Source organism: Antedon mediterranea, chromosome 3 (genome assembly GCF_964355755.1).
Source record: "Antedon mediterranea chromosome 3, ecAntMedi1.1, whole genome shotgun sequence".
Taxonomy (NCBI): domain Eukaryota; kingdom Metazoa; phylum Echinodermata; class Crinoidea; order Comatulida; family Antedonidae; genus Antedon; species Antedon mediterranea.
This window is the reverse complement of record NC_092672.1, coordinates 21756062-21772519: the sequence shown is the minus strand read 5'-3', so window position 1 is coordinate 21772519 and position 16458 is coordinate 21756062. Positions and strand designations below refer to the sequence as shown.

General features: G+C 29.7%; 1 long non-coding RNA gene across 1 annotated transcript in view; it reads right to left on the bottom strand.

The window, feature by feature from the left end:
* The window catches only part of LOC140045041 (uncharacterized), a 62952-nt gene that overhangs the window by 2253 nt on the left and 44241 nt on the right, over nt 1-16458 (bottom strand). The window contains exon 3 of the long non-coding RNA XR_011844530.1: nt 1665-1763. This is a non-coding gene — a long non-coding RNA (uncharacterized lncRNA). The remainder of the gene's footprint in view (nt 1-1664; nt 1764-16458) is intronic.

Genomic DNA, 16458 nt, shown 5'->3' with positions numbered 1-16458 from the left:
ACAGTAGGCGGAGGTTTGTACTCTCGGAGTACTCTCTAGTTCGTATTAAATCTTAATTTTACAGTCATATTATTCTTCTGTTATATAGCCTATTTCCACAATAACCTTCCGTATCCCTACTCGGCGTGCGAGGCGCCCTTTAAATTTAGCTCCTTGTTGTCTCGCTTTTATTTGCATTGAACGAATAGAAGTGTAACATCTTCCTACTACACTATCTTTGATAACATGCAATCACAAGTTAATTTGTTGACGGCAGCCACCGCGTGGATGTGAAAAAACTGTTTGGGAAGTCTAAAAACAGCATTACGATTCTCACGGTAGATAGATACTGATTCTTATTAATATCATAATAATTATTTTAACGCGTGACGTAGTCGTATTTTAATTAATTCATGTATGGCCTAGGCCAAGTTTCATCCATCGCTCTCTTGCTCGTGCAATGACTAACTAGGCTACAGTAAATCCTAACACTCCAACTCTCAGCATGCAGCAGTGGTAGTGTGGTGTGTGTGCGCAGGGAGATGTAAAATACATCTCCCTGGTGTGTGTGGCACAAGCTATAATTCACTTCCCAGAGCTCTGGGCATGCGCAATAGCGTGTCGGATTCCCTAACGGTAGACAGCGTTTATTTTAACCTCGTGACATGCGATCGTGTTTTGAAACTAGGGTGCGTGTTTTCCAAAGTTATTTTTAGTGCGCATATTTTGCTCACCACCGGCATCTGAGCTTATTTTTGAAATACTTTAATAATAGATAAAATACATTTTAATATATAATAATATAAAATATATATTATATAATATAATTTTTATTTATATGAATTTTATTGCGTATTTATTTTAAACTATGCAAATATGCCTCTATTATTAGTGACAAAGGACAAGGAAGCCCGGGTCAAAAACATATTCACACGTCGTCCACGATAAACACATTTTAACTTTAAAACAAAACACAGTAATTATTGTAATTTTGAATTGGTATAGGTCACATCTTTAAAATATAAGTTTCCTATTAATTATTTTCTAATGAATTATTATTAAAATAGAGTATCATAACTAAACTTTATGAAATGAGCTTTGCGCTGCGTCTGTAAACTCTCAGTCAGGAGAGTTAGCCTGCTAAACTTTACATTGGAAGAATAGGGATGGAGCTTTACGTCCGCAAACTCTCCAGAGTCACGAGAGAGTTAGCCTGCTAAACTTTACATTGGGAGAATAGGAAATGAAGTTAGGATATGCTGAAAAAACTTGTAGTACACATGTTATCAGTTGATTAATCTATTATGTAAACAATGCTAATTACTTGTGCAAATAAAGTATAGCAGGATACCTGCTATAATTTAGCAATTTTGACTGGTGAAAATAAACATACTGCATATATAAATAATGTAAACTTTTAATGATAAGGCTCTGATTAATTTCTTTACAAAATAGGATAACAAAGCAAAATAAAGAAACTATTTGTTGTGCATATATATAATATACAAATATTTGTGGTATACATTTTCAAACAAATTTAAATATACTAATAGTCTAGATTTTGAACTAGTACTAACTTTGAATTATCCTACAATCACAGTATGAATGACAAAACATAAATTATTAATTTAATTGTACTGGCCACCTATATTTAAGAATGTTTGAAATACAATGTGTGAAAGTACCTCGTTTTGGTGATTTACATCAGCTCCCTTATTGAGAAGGACCAAGCAGACTTCATGAAAACCTTTATATGCAGCTTCAATCAGAGGTGTGTTTCCATGCTAAAAATAATAAATGCATATTGATAATTCAATTTTTCCATACAAATACTTTCATATAAACTCTTTTAAGTGGCATTTACCATTAATTTGCCAATTTATTTTGTATTTTAAAAGAATGACAGGTTATTATTACTTACAGTAGGCCTACATCTTGTATTGAAAATTCACCCTGCTGAATTCTCATTTTAATCATCAAACCTCATTAGGCAAATTGCAATCAATATCATCAATATCAGCCTTATTTATATTTGTATTATTTTTAATATTTGATTAATTTTTATTTACTTTTTTAATTTTCAAGATGAGATGAAAGGTACAGTAAAATCATATCAGTCAACATTAACTGTTAATATGAATGCTCTATAATTGTTGACACTTGATTCATGTATTATTGTATCAATGATAACAACAAAGTTCAAGATACAATAAAGAAGTGTTAAAAGTATCAATACATCATATAATGAATTATTAATATTACAAAGTGCACAATGATCCCATTATTTTGTAATTAAGCTGTTTCTAAATTTGAATACAGTATTGACTTGATAAACACCTATTTTATTCAAATATGAGAAAAAATGCATTATCAAACCTGTATGATTTATGATTGTTAAAAGAATATAAAATTGCAAGGTATTTAGATACTTAAAGCATTGCACTGTATATATGTATATACTGTAGACAATCTGAGCCATGCATTAAAGAGGTAGGCCCTACTTTAAATGAACTTCTGCTATTGTCTATTCCTATAAAAATGTTATCAATATTCTTCCATAATTTGTTATGTATACAATGTAAAAGAAAAGCTTTTAATTTTCAATAACACATATATAACATTCATTTTTTTCAATTTCCAGATACAGCTGTAAGTTAGTTGGAACAATTTTATGTAATGGTTTATAATTTAGTATATTTTTTCATTTTTCACCTTCATTATCGGATTTATGTTTTGGGCGTTGAGAGCAACATTCCATTTGTTTAAAACACGAGAAGTAATAGCTTTTGATTTAAAGCATGAGTATACATTTTGCTGTTATGTGTTATGTGTTATTTAATTGTTATAATACATTTATTCTTAATATGTACAGACATATTGTTGTTATGATTCTTAATTATACTTATACAATCTTTTGGAATGGCATCAACTAATAAAGCATATTGCAATAGTCAGCTCTTCTACATAATGTATGGAGGATTTCAATAGATGTTTTCAGCCGGTTAAAATTGATTATGTCATATATTTTGTTAAACCCTGAATCTATCCTTTTTTTTTATATAGCCTTGTTTCTACATAAGTACTAATTTCATGGTAACTGTTTTCATCATCAGATTTTGGTGGGATGAACATGACATAAATTAAGATAAATATGATTACTTCCACGCGAAATTACAGAAATTTTTAAAATTAATGCTTTCATCACTATTGTAAACAACAACTATTAAGAATAATATAATAGGCAAAGTATGTTTGTGCAAATAGAGTACAAGGAGGAAAACAGTGATGAAAAACAGGATGAACCAGGAGGTAAATTTATATTGAAATTTGTCAAGGTGATTATTGATTAAGGTTGTGGGAAGTGAATTAAGTAAACTAAAGCATTTAGTAAATTGTACAATAAAAAGAATAGTCAATGTGAAATAGGGTTAAGAATGCAATCAGCATGTATGAGTAGCCATAATTATGCATTTAAAATAATAAGAATGGTCAATGTGAAATAGGGTTAACAATGCCATCATGTACTGTAAGGGTAGCCATAATACATTTAAAATCAAAATCAGTAAAATCATTACAATAAAATTTGATATGGTTTAATTGACTTTTCAATTATTTTAAGGCTTATAATGAAAATACGCATATAATTAGTTACAGCAATTGCAGGTGTTGGTTATAAGAAAAAATCTTGTGCGCGTAACTTTGTGTGAAGCATGGCATTTTCAATCCACAGAAAGTTACTCTTGATATGACTTAAATTTAAAAAGTGTCAATACAAAATGACGTTTTCAAAAGAAAACAAAAAGAGGAATATATTAAAATAAAGAAGATTTGATTTTATGACTATTTATTTGATGTTAAATTATGGTCTTATGGAATGAATTAATTACAAAACAGTATTCGCTGTTTAAACACTGTATTCAGATTGGATAAGGTATTCAGATTGGATAAGGTATTCAGATTAAGGTGTAGTATAATTATTCAGATGGGTATTGTAAATACTATCTATACATGTTGGTAGTGTATTACTACAAAATGTGAACATATATTGTTATAGTAGTATAAATAATCAAAATAAAACTGATATGACCATTCTAAAACTTCTGGTGAAGTTTTATTAATTTCTCTAAATAAATCAATGATTAAAAATGTCTAATAATGGCATTTCAACTAAGTATTAAAAAGGCTGTGTACATCACAAGTTAATAGTGTTTAGTTTTGGTAGACTGCAATTGTATTTTAAAAACAGCACTTAAAATTAATAAAATATAATATAAATACAATTGAAAGTTTTTAATGTAAATGATTTTAATTAAGATAATTTACATTGTCAGATCTCACTCTGAATACATTTAACCATTTCACATTAAACATCAGTGTGGTAAAAGACCAGCTACTTAACAAACAATAAATTATATGGACACATTTACTATTAAAAACTCATTACAATCCAGCATTTGAGCAGAGAAATATTATTGAGAAAGTTTTCATTTAATTTTCTCCCTGTCACCTTATTCAAGCTGTGACAATTGTATTTATCATGGCTCTGCACAACCATGAACAAACATCAGAATGGTTGTCAATATTATAATTATTAATAAAGGACAGTATAAAAATGATCTGATTCATGTTGATAAGGTATTCAGATTAAGGTGTATGATATTCAGATGGGTAGTGTAAATCCCAAATTATTTTTTAAAGCAATTTATAATTATAGAAACTACTAATTCATTTTTTTTTTCAATTTTATTTATAAATATATGTTTTTCTAAATTCAGTTTTGTAAGCATAAAATAATATCATGACTTGTTTTTGTATGCAATGTGTGACAATGCTCTATTAACACACAGCGTACCTAATTAATTAAAAGGGCGTTGCAAACTACAGAAAGCCACTAAGCTCTTCTCTGTATTGACATCATGCTCTTATACTCTTTCATGCTTTTATACTTATACACGATGTTAAATGCACCAGGGTTCTAGCACTGTCAATGACATGATTAATACAAGTTAATCAGTATAATATAATACAGTAGTTGTCATAAATCTACAATCTTCATAATCTATTTGATCATTGTTGTAAAATATAATCCTGCTTTTTTGTCATTGTTGTATATCTTTATCAATATAATATTCAAAATAAAGACCAAAAATCATTCATTCACAACAAGACACAATTCAATCTGCAATATTTGTTGTTGTTCTAAATATTACATCTTTATAATCTGTTTAAATTGTTATTATCCAATGTAATTCGCCCTTTTTCTTTCTTTTTTCGTTTATTATTTATAAAAAAAAGCATTATATAATATAAACATGAAAAAGGCGTTAGCATTATAGGAATGCTAAATTGTATAAGTCATTTATAATCAACTTAAATAATATCCAGAAGTTTTTGCACACTGGCTGAATATTTAATTCAGATAGTATCGTAATATCATGTATAGTATAGAGTCTGGGCCTGTCATCACAATCACCATGGATACGTGACTTTAGTAACACATTATTTTCCTTTTAGTATTAGGTATCCCAATGTAAAAATTCAAATTAATGATGGTACTTTTTCTTTCAGTTAATCAGAAGGAACTTACTGAACATAAACTTTTGCAATTTAAATGATTGAAATCGGATTATCCATTCAAAAGTTATGGTCCGTTAAAGTGCCCAAAAAACAGTGATTTTTGCTTGAAAAATGGCACTTTTTCTAATTATATTTGAACCCATTTTTGAAGGGTTATAACTTTTATACTAATAATTTCAAAGTTCTTATTTTTTCCAAACCCATAGATACAACAGAGTTGTACAAGAAAAAATTTTTTTTGGGTGTCCTCAACATTTTTTTTTTTAGATATCGCCCTACAAAATTCGTCCGAGGGCTTTTTACGCGTGATTTTCCCAATGTCTCAAAAATGCCCAAAAAGTTCCTGTCTTTAAATGATTCATAACTTTTGAACCAATGTTTGAATTAACTTCTTTTTTTTTGCATTGCATAAAATGTAATATGTATTTTAGTAAGGTTATTTATATTGACAGGTAGGTAATTCTGAAATACAACATAAAATATTGTTAAAAAATGTTAAAATGTGAAAAAAAAAATATTGCGTTAAAAAACTGTGTGGGTATTGTTTCTTTTCATTAAATATTATTTTTCGTAAGTATACATTTTTTTAATAATTCTAGTATTTAAAGTAGTATTTATAATCATATATTATTTAAATTGATTTTCAAACCGCCAAAAATAAGAATTAAGCCCGTGCTTATTATGTGTTCGATTCCATTTGGAGCGCCGGGCCGAACGTAGACTCGGCCGCGCCTACTACAAAAGTTAAGATAGGCCCCTACAGCTAGCTAATCTAAGGTCTAAATAAAAGCCTGACGCTAAATTCTGCCTAAGAAATATCGGGAAGAAATTTTTTATTTAACAAAGTAATTACCTCAATGGTATAATTGTAGCATGTTTAATTTTATTTCCCTTTCGATTATTCTAACCGAAAGTTGCACTTTGAATTGAAATATACGGAATAAAATTTAGGCCTAGAAACAGCGTAGACATACAACGGCAACACAGGCCAAAGCGCGTTTCGGCCGCCTACATAGAATGGCTTACGGCCGCTGCATAGCAAAATCAAAGCTTCTTAAATTTCTTCGGTACATTTCTTCCTAACGTACTTGCTTTATATAGTAGATTTATAAATATTCCACTTATTAAATAATTTAATAAATCGGTAAAATTGACGTTTCGAAGCAAATATTCCATGAGAGGCGACATTTTTCGACATGCCTCGTGTGCGGCGAAGACTAGTTCAGAAAATGGAACAGTCCACTGCAGGGGTTATCCAATCATTAATTAACGCGCTAATACATGCATACCATGCACATTGTCTGGGCGACGATAATTTAGTAATAAGCGGAGAACTGAATCCCCCCCGTCAGGAAAATGGTAAACACTGATATTTATGGTAGGGATTATTTTTTTCAGTGGTTGGTCTTGTTGGCCTCTTCGCACGAGGTCCACGCAAAGTCAAATAAAACGATGTGGTTTATCAAACAGAAATATAAATTAGCTTCAATTCAATACTAAATTAGCCAGATTTTGATAATGAGAAAGACTAAAAAATTCAATTTTTATCGTTAAAATTGACATTTGAGGCGGATGTACATAAAAATAATAACCGATTTACATATCAAAATAAAGAGTATTTAAAGCCTGATAACATGCAACAAAAATTACTCCACCACCTATTATGGACCTCGTGCGATCGTGTTTTGAAAATGGGTAGGTGTTTTCCAAAGTTATTTTTAGCGCGCGGATTTCGGCTCGCCGGCTTTTGTACCTCATTTTCAACTCGCGTTTTCTATTAAAATATTTAATAAACATAGATTAAAAATATATGAAAATAATCCCTTAAACAAGATCTTTCCAGACATATAATTTTTATTCACATGTGTATATCAGAAATAGTATATTTTTAACTTCAAAGACACGTCACTTTTTGAAATTTCACGAACGTGTTAAAATCGCGGTAACGAAAATCCGCTTCATTGGGATACCTATTAGTATATATATCATTTTAACTTTGAAAGAATCAAATTGAGCTCAGGAGGCCATGCTTCATTTATACTACAAAATAAACTCAAGAGGAACGATGTAATCTAAAACTTGTTTAGTTGGGGGTAGGGGGGGGGGAGAGGTCATCAAATAAAAATTCCATTAAAAACTTTGCTCTGCAAAACATTTTTCACCATCTCAAGAGTTTATACTACCTTATTTCCTATCCAGAGGATTTTAGCTCTGTCTTAACCCCAGCTTTACACTATAAAGACTGACAGATCTCAAACTTTTGGGATTCATTCAAAAATAAAAGAACCTTGATAATATAAGTTATAATATAATAATAATAATAAAATCATTTTTGTAATGGAGCTTGTTCACAAAAATAATGTGTGCATAAAACATATGCAAAATAAAATCTAAAAATGACCACAAAAGATTACAACAGGAAAAATTGATTAATAGATTAATACAATTTAAAGAAGTAGTAATAATAACACATAAAATGAGTTTTTCAATAAATACTCTATAAAGAGTTGTAAAATAATTTTGCAATATCGATATGAATAAACTATTTGATTTGTTTTCTTTCTTAATAATAGTTCCATAATTTATAAATTCATTTCATTTCAAGTAGCATTTATTATTCTTTAAAATAGAATGTTAACATTTGACAAAAATAAAGTTAAAATAATAATAAATATACTTTTGCTTCAAAAAATAAACATATACAATTTTTTTTAAATGCTAAAAAGAAGAAGCTAAACTAGAAGTTACTTGTGGCGGGCAAGCCATGTACAATAAAACAAAAAGACAGAACAAAACACATACAAAAAAAAATAAATAAATAAACAGGAAGCATAAAGACACTAAACGATATAAATGGTAATTATTGGAATTTAGTAGCCATATGGGGCAGAGGAGATGAAAAACGGCTGACAATAATCATTTAAAATATACTAGTAATTTGATGAAATGTAGTTTTTTACTTAAAATACAGAAAACAATTCCTTGAGATCGGAGTACAGAACATGTGATATCATTAGGAAGTGCATTCAATAATTTAGAGGCACTTATTAGACATTACTACAGTGACATCCTTTAAGAAGTATGAATAAAAAAATGTCTAAGTAACCGAAAAAAAAATATAAATGTATTTATGATTGATTCCAATGTCCAAATAGAAAAAGACAAAAAGTATTTTATTTAATTACCTTTTCACATATTGTCTAGTAGGTCTATTATAAGCCTAGATGCCTAGGCTAACTCTATTGGTGATGTAACCATCATTTGGTTTTTAGAAAATCATAACATTTAAATAGTACACCTACCGTATTCACTATTAAACAATAGTTTCACACTTTCATTTACTGTATATATGCCAGTTAATCAAAATGGTCATTTTAAATTCAAAACATGCCACTAGCTTAGCTTACTCTAGTAATGCAAATTAATTGTATTATTAGTCCTACTAGATATAAACCAAAATTTAAACCAGTAGCCCAATAGTATTCGTACAACATGTGAGTTCACATGTTTACTAAGGCATTTTTAGCATACACAACATTATTATATTATGATTTGTTTTATTTGATTTTTGATTTGTTTATTCAATATTCAATAAATACACAAAAATACATAAAATAATAATTATGTAAACACTTGTGATTTGATTTGTTCAATATTCAATAAATAAATATTCAATAAATGTTCTCCTCACATATATTAAAAATACATAAAATAATAATTATATAAACACTTGTGATAACCAATAAAAAACATAGTATGTGTGGAAGGAAACCTATATAAGTTTAACAACTTTACGCCTAGGCTCCCAGAAAAAAATAATAAAAAAGTTGGGAAGATGATGATACAAAATACAATATATATCCAAATAAAAAAGGAGAAGGAGAATTGAAAACATCAGACAGTCGAAGATTCAGGCAAGCTCATTGAAAAAAAAAGGTAATTTTTAAAGAATGCCATACCAAAGATAGAGTAAAAATAATAATTTTTGGGTGCCTACGCATCGAGTAATATAATTATAAAATTATAAACAAACCCTCCTACTGTATTTTGAATGCTACAAATTGAAAACATTATTTATTTGTGATAATACTCAAGGAATTTTAAATATTTTAAATTGTATTGAACAATTTGAATTAATTAAATAAATTTTTCTATTTCTGATTATTATGCTTTATTATTTAAATTCCTTTTACATATCACTATTACATACTGTAATTTTTTTGGGGGGAATAAAGTTACCTATATATATGACATACTGTCATGTGAATAACCTTTAGTGTAGAGAACTCAAATTCTTATTTACAGTAAAATTAAAGGGCAATAGACATCTCTAAGTGAAGACATACTTGCTCTGCATAATATTTAATTACAAACAGTTGATCATTCTAAAGTCATTACATTTTACTAAGAATATAAGCCTGAGTATTCATAACACATTATTAGTGCTTTATCTCGAACTATGAATACAAGAAAAACACAAATTCATAGTATAGGTAAAAAACTGAGCCTACTGAACAAGCTATGAATAAACAAGCACGAATGTGCGATACTCGAGGTACAGCAAAAGAAGCTGTAATGACGTCAGAAGACGGGATGTAAGGTCACATACACATCAATAACCTTGCTACCAAATACGGTTATTTTTTGCTATTTCCGGGAGCAGAAGTACTACAACGAATAAGGGAGGAGTAGTACTTTATAAATCGCATTTTTTTCGATTGGTACCATGTGTATGACGTCATAATTGACGATTGAAGTATGAACATTTTCTCTCTATAGCTTTGTTCACCTATTACCCTAGTATATGCATGCAATGTTTCAGAGCTGGCAGACAATGCGTAAAGAACTAGTAGGACTTGAAAGTTGGCTCTGTAGTGTCCAGATGGAGAAGAAGAGAGAGTCCTAGACTCGGGTACCCCAAGTAAAAAATGTTGAATGAATGCATTTAGTGGTGAAATGGGTAGCTTAGCAGCTGACATAAATAGTAGGATTGACAAGGAAAGAGCATCACTAAAGCAAGGCTAACAAGCATTGCTAAACAGAAATGTTATGGAACTTCAAAATAAAACTAAGGATAAATTTAAAGCTACAACCGATAGTTTGACTATGAATGTGTGAAACATCAAATCTAAACAGGATCAGGATACAATAGCTACATGGAAGCTGAATTGCTACCAGTTGAAAGGCATTCTAGAAGCTACAGCCTAAGATTTGGTGACATCAAGGAAAAGATCCAATGCAACTTGTAAAGGACATATTTAAAACTGATCTTGGCTTAAATAATATTTTGATTGAAAAATGCACACTGAACTGGAAAAATCAAGGTGAAGATCTACAGTATGCCTAAGACACATTATCATTTATAGGCGCAGCCGCAGAGATCCATTGTAATTCGAAAAGCTAAGGCTATGAAGGCAACAAACTTTTATGCCGGCTGCCGACATCCAGAATAAGCATTTAATGAAGGAAAATGATTAAAAATGGTAATCTTTAAACATATATACTATATGTTGGTCATGACTTACAGAAAGTAGGTACAATGTACAATTGATAGTTTATGATTCAGAAATTCTAAACAAATCACCACCTTTGTCATACGCATAATGTATTTAATAAAACTGTTATGAACATTTCAGAACACAATTATTTTTTTTTAATACAAAATATAACCAGATTTATTATTGACAAAAGAACTATATGAGGTTCGCTTTTTATAAATCATTAAACAAAAAAGAATTCTATAATTGGCTTTATTTACAACATTTCAGAACACAATTATTGATTTTTTTTATTACAAAATATAACCAGATTTATTATTGACAAAAGAACTATGAGATTCGCTTTTTATAAATCATTAAACAAAAAAGAATGGCTTTGTTTACAAGTCAACTGAAATCTAATAACATAGAACATTTTGCGGTTATTATAAATTAATTGTTTTAATCAAATTTAATAAGCATAATCTATTTAATAATTGTTTTATATCATCTTATAAACTATTGTACTTTTTTCCCTACGATTTCTAAACCAACGAGAATTACAAAAACTAATGCAGAACTTATTGATTATTTTTACACAAACAATAGGCCTACCAATTTTGATATTTTATTGGGTATTACAATTCAGACATCTCTGATCATTTACCTATTTAAAAAATAATTGATTATGGTTGACGTTCCTGACCATTCAGACTGAATTAAGCCCTTTTCACATAGAATTGCGGCAATATCCCAGTAAGCAAGCTGGTATTATTGCCATTACCATTTTCTGTGTGAAAGGCCACAGTTAAAAGGTGCAATATTTAAAGATTACTGTCTTCATAAAATAGAGGTCGCACTTTTTTAGAAAAAAAAAATGGAGGGCACTGCCGACGAAAAATGCCATGCGCGCACATGTTTACTGATGATGTTTGGTGTGTCCGTCGTTTAGTTTTATTGGTCTTTATTATGATGCATAAAACCTATATTTTTGCCCAACACCACTCCGTGCTAAAACTGCCCGATCGTGATGGCCATTATACAGAAACAAAATCTATTAGGCCTACAAATAGACGCGAATTTAATTATCAGAAGCTGTTATGAGCTAGCACCAGGCGCGCACACCACAGGATATTCCCGCTAGAACTATGCTAACTAGGGCCTAGGCTTACGTACGTTACAGCAAGTTAAATAATCTTTGGACCAACATCTGTTATATTTGTATTATTATTGCCCGTATTCTTCCATTGTATTATTTTACCTACAAAAATATATATTGATATAATCTAATAATTTGGCCTAAAATAATTGCCACAGTCTTTCTCAATCAAGTAAAATGTCCCGAATTTATCCTTGCTTCGCTGCGTAAAGCAGGCCTTATATCGTGGACTCTTCACACAGATCAGGCTTACAGTAAGACCGTGACGGTAATATTACCGCAATTTTACTAGGCCCAGAGGTGGTCTAACGGTAGCCTGCATTAAGGGGTTTTTACCCTTTTCGCACATATAGAGATATAGGGGCATTTTGCTTTGATCTTTCTCAAACTGATTCGTTTAAACTATAAAGTTAATTTTAATGTTGGATACATTTTTTTATATACTTTTTGCAGTTCAAGAAAAAAAACCCAAACACTAAAACAACTATGGATGACACCACTCTACCTACCCCATCTAAACAAAGTTAGTAAACATAAGCATAAACTTTAACAAATTCATAAATGTTCAAATATCTCAAGATATAAAAAGTATAGCAACAATATTACTGCACTCTGTAAAATTTCAAAGAAAAAAATGCTACAAAACTAAATTCAATCAGATTAAATGTAACATAAAAAATGAGAAGTAATACATTCTGTAATTAATCCTGGTAAAGAAAGTAGAAATACACCTCATGTTAAAAAAATTAATGATGAATATTTTTATGATACAAACCTAATTAGCCAGAATGTAATTAAATTATTTTTCAAAAATGTGTAAAACTCTGTAATTCTAACCTAAAAATACCAAAGACCTAATCTCTTAATTACTACCTCCCATAAAGCCTCTCATTTATATCTGAAACAGAAGTGCTTAATATAATTAGTAATTTGAATTCTAGTAAAGGTTTAGAGCATGATTCTTAAAAAGGTTGCTTCTTAATTATAAGCCATCTCACATACGCCATTAATTAATCATTCATGATGGGTTATTTACCTAATCATATTACAATTTTAAGTTAATCTTGTATTTCAAAACGGATATACAGTACTTTATATTTTAATATTTACCAATCTTAATTTTAACCATTTAAAAAAAAATATTGAAAAATGTATGCATACCATACCACTTGTCATGCTTTTCTTGAACTCACTAATTCTGTTAATACTGCATTTAAAAACAATTAATTTTATTAAGTACTTTTCTAGATTTATCAAAAAACTTTTGATGTTGTTATCCATGATATTTTCAAGTTGTTTCGCTATATACAACTTTATATCAATATTGATGTATTGTTAAACTTTTTAAATTTAGAGTTAAGTAAGCTAGTGAATGGTTCACTACAAACCAATTATTAATTAATACGGCTAAAACAAATTGTATTAGATATAAACTTACACACAACAATTGTTATATTTTTGTAATGGAAAATTAATAAGTGAAGCATTCCTTGGTCTTTTAATTGGATTATTGGCTGCCAACAATTTTTATCAAATAAAATATCTAAATTTATTAGTATTCTAAAGAAATTAAAATAAAATGTTTTACTTATACAGTACTGTAACATTGTTTGGGCTGGTGATTACGCCCCCTCTAATTCGAGAGTGAAGGTTTAGAAATTATTTTTTAAACCCAAAAATGATGCTTAACCACAAATTTAAGTATTTAACAAAAATATATTTACATTTTAATTGACAAACCAAGTGAGTTGTACACTACTTATTCAATCACTTTTTTGTTGTTTAAATGAGGTTTGCTATGTTTTTTGGAGGATTGCAGAGTTTGGCAATTATTTTAAACAAAAAATTATGTTTTACCTCAAATATAAGTGGAATAGTCTTGATTTAACCATTGTTTCTAATTAGAAAAACTTTTATATAATAATTTTCCTGATGAAAATAATATGCTATTTTCTATATTTCTGTTGATTTTATTTTATTTTAAGTTCTGGTTCCTGTAATGGTCATTACCTTTAATCATATATTTTATTTTATATGTTTTCATGCTACTTTTTAAACAAATTGTGTAACTTACATATATTTTCTGTTTTGTATTCATTTGACTATTACGAAAACAAGGCCAACAGCCATAAGTCGCGTGCTAAACGCATAGTGATACCAGACCGACGGACCGACAGACAGACCGACAGACCGACCAACCGACATAGTGAACTATAGAGTCGCGTCCACGCGACTAAAATTGTATTGAACTTTAACTTGATAATATTGTTATTTGTTTTTCAACTCATCACAAGTCCTCAAAATGAGTGCTTATGTTTTTCATATGTACATTTGGATAAAAGAAAAAGCCAGTATACAATCTAAGTTAATAGTTGTGTATTGAATCAGGGCAATTATTAAATACATTACTAAGTCAATGTATATTTTATTTTGATTCCAAATCTGAGGGAATAATTAATTTATGTGTGAAATTATAGGACAATTCTCAATAATAAAAAAATTATAACAATACTGCTTGAACATTAGATGAAGGAGAAACTTCAATCATTGAATGTCAGTAGTTAATATTATTGTAATCAATTCCCCGTCAAGGAGCCACTATTGTTGTGTATGCAAAGCAAAAGTGATGATACTGTCAGTTTCATAATTTATCTTTGCAGGGAGCCATGTTATGTATGTACATCGCACCTTGATACAGAATTGTGGTTGGAAAATGTTAAAGTATTTAATCATCCCTGGGAATTTGAATTCAGTTTAAATTTTATGCCATTACTTTACAAATAACATATCCTGAAATCAGAAAAACTACAAACTTTTGTGACAACATCAGTATAACAAAAATGTATTCCCCAAAGTTGTTTGCCTTTTAAGTAGTAAAAGTGGGACTTCAGCCCAAAGTTAACCTTGATGTATTTCCTGATTACGTAATATCCGCCAGGTGTTTCTAATGAAGGTCGTTTCCGCCAGGTGTTTCTAATGAAGGTCGTTTCCGGCAGGTGTTTCTAATGAAGGTCGTTCATTTCCTGTTATTGTATTAGTTATGTAACTTCCTGCAGGTGTTTCTAATGAAGGTCGTTCTTTTCCTGGTTTCGTACTAGTTATGTAATTTCCGCATAATAGTCCAATTTGACCAAAAATGATTTACATGAAAAAACTATACTTTAAACAAAAAATCAAATTGATTGCAAGCTGCTGGAATTGGGGTTTTGGTTGAATGTCATTACAGTTTGTTTTTTTTTGCGAAGAGGTTATCCTGCAGGTCTAGTCAGTCGTGGTTATAACAATGGTTAACAATGGGGATAGTATAAGACAATAGAGTATATCATTTCACTAGAATTGTTATATAGATTTGTTATATATTAATATACATTATAATATAAAATTAATAAATATTAAATAAAAATGATATGGTAATTTAGTTGCTTGTGATGAGAACAAAATGGTTTACAATGGTTGAAGTCAATAGGTGTTATGTTTCGGATTATAATACAATGGTTAACATAGGGCAGGGAGTTGTTATCAACTCTATGCATAGGGTAAGGAAGTGAGACAATATAGTTTTTGTAAGATTTGAATTAGTCATAGAGTCAATAAAGATGCACCTGGTTAATTCAAACTAGTTAATTGAGGTTTTTGCTTGATGTATGCCGACATAATCCAAAGACATAAGTTATTTGATCCGGATATTATAACAATGACTAAAACAAAAAGATAAGAATGAATGAAGTTAAATAATAAGTATGTCTTGATTGAACTATACCGACAGGTAATTAACCATCTTCCGGATTTGTTAACAAAGGGGGATAAATCGAAAGCAGTGACACGGGGTGTTTGACATACTAAAGTTTAATGTGTGACGTCATGATGTTAGTTTCACTATTTCTGATGATTTTTGTTTTCCAATGTTTAGTTTTATTGTCATTTAAATTGGTTACGTTTACGAAAAGATTTCTTTGTTTCCTTTTAAAATAAAACAAAAAGTGGGTAAAGAGGGACGCTACTGACATCATGCATAAATTATTTTAGTGTGTATAAATATATGGGTAAATTTATAGTGAACTCATCAGTACCAGCTTACAACGCACTAAACTCACTTCCACATTCTTGATTAAGAGAATTTTATTTTACAATGGCTCATTACGAATCATCATCATCATCTTCCGATTCTAACGATAGCTTGTTTATCGAATGCCAGAGAGCAGTAGAAGCTATCGTTAGTTTATCGCGAAACAATATCGAAAATATCGATACCGACGAGGTTATCCC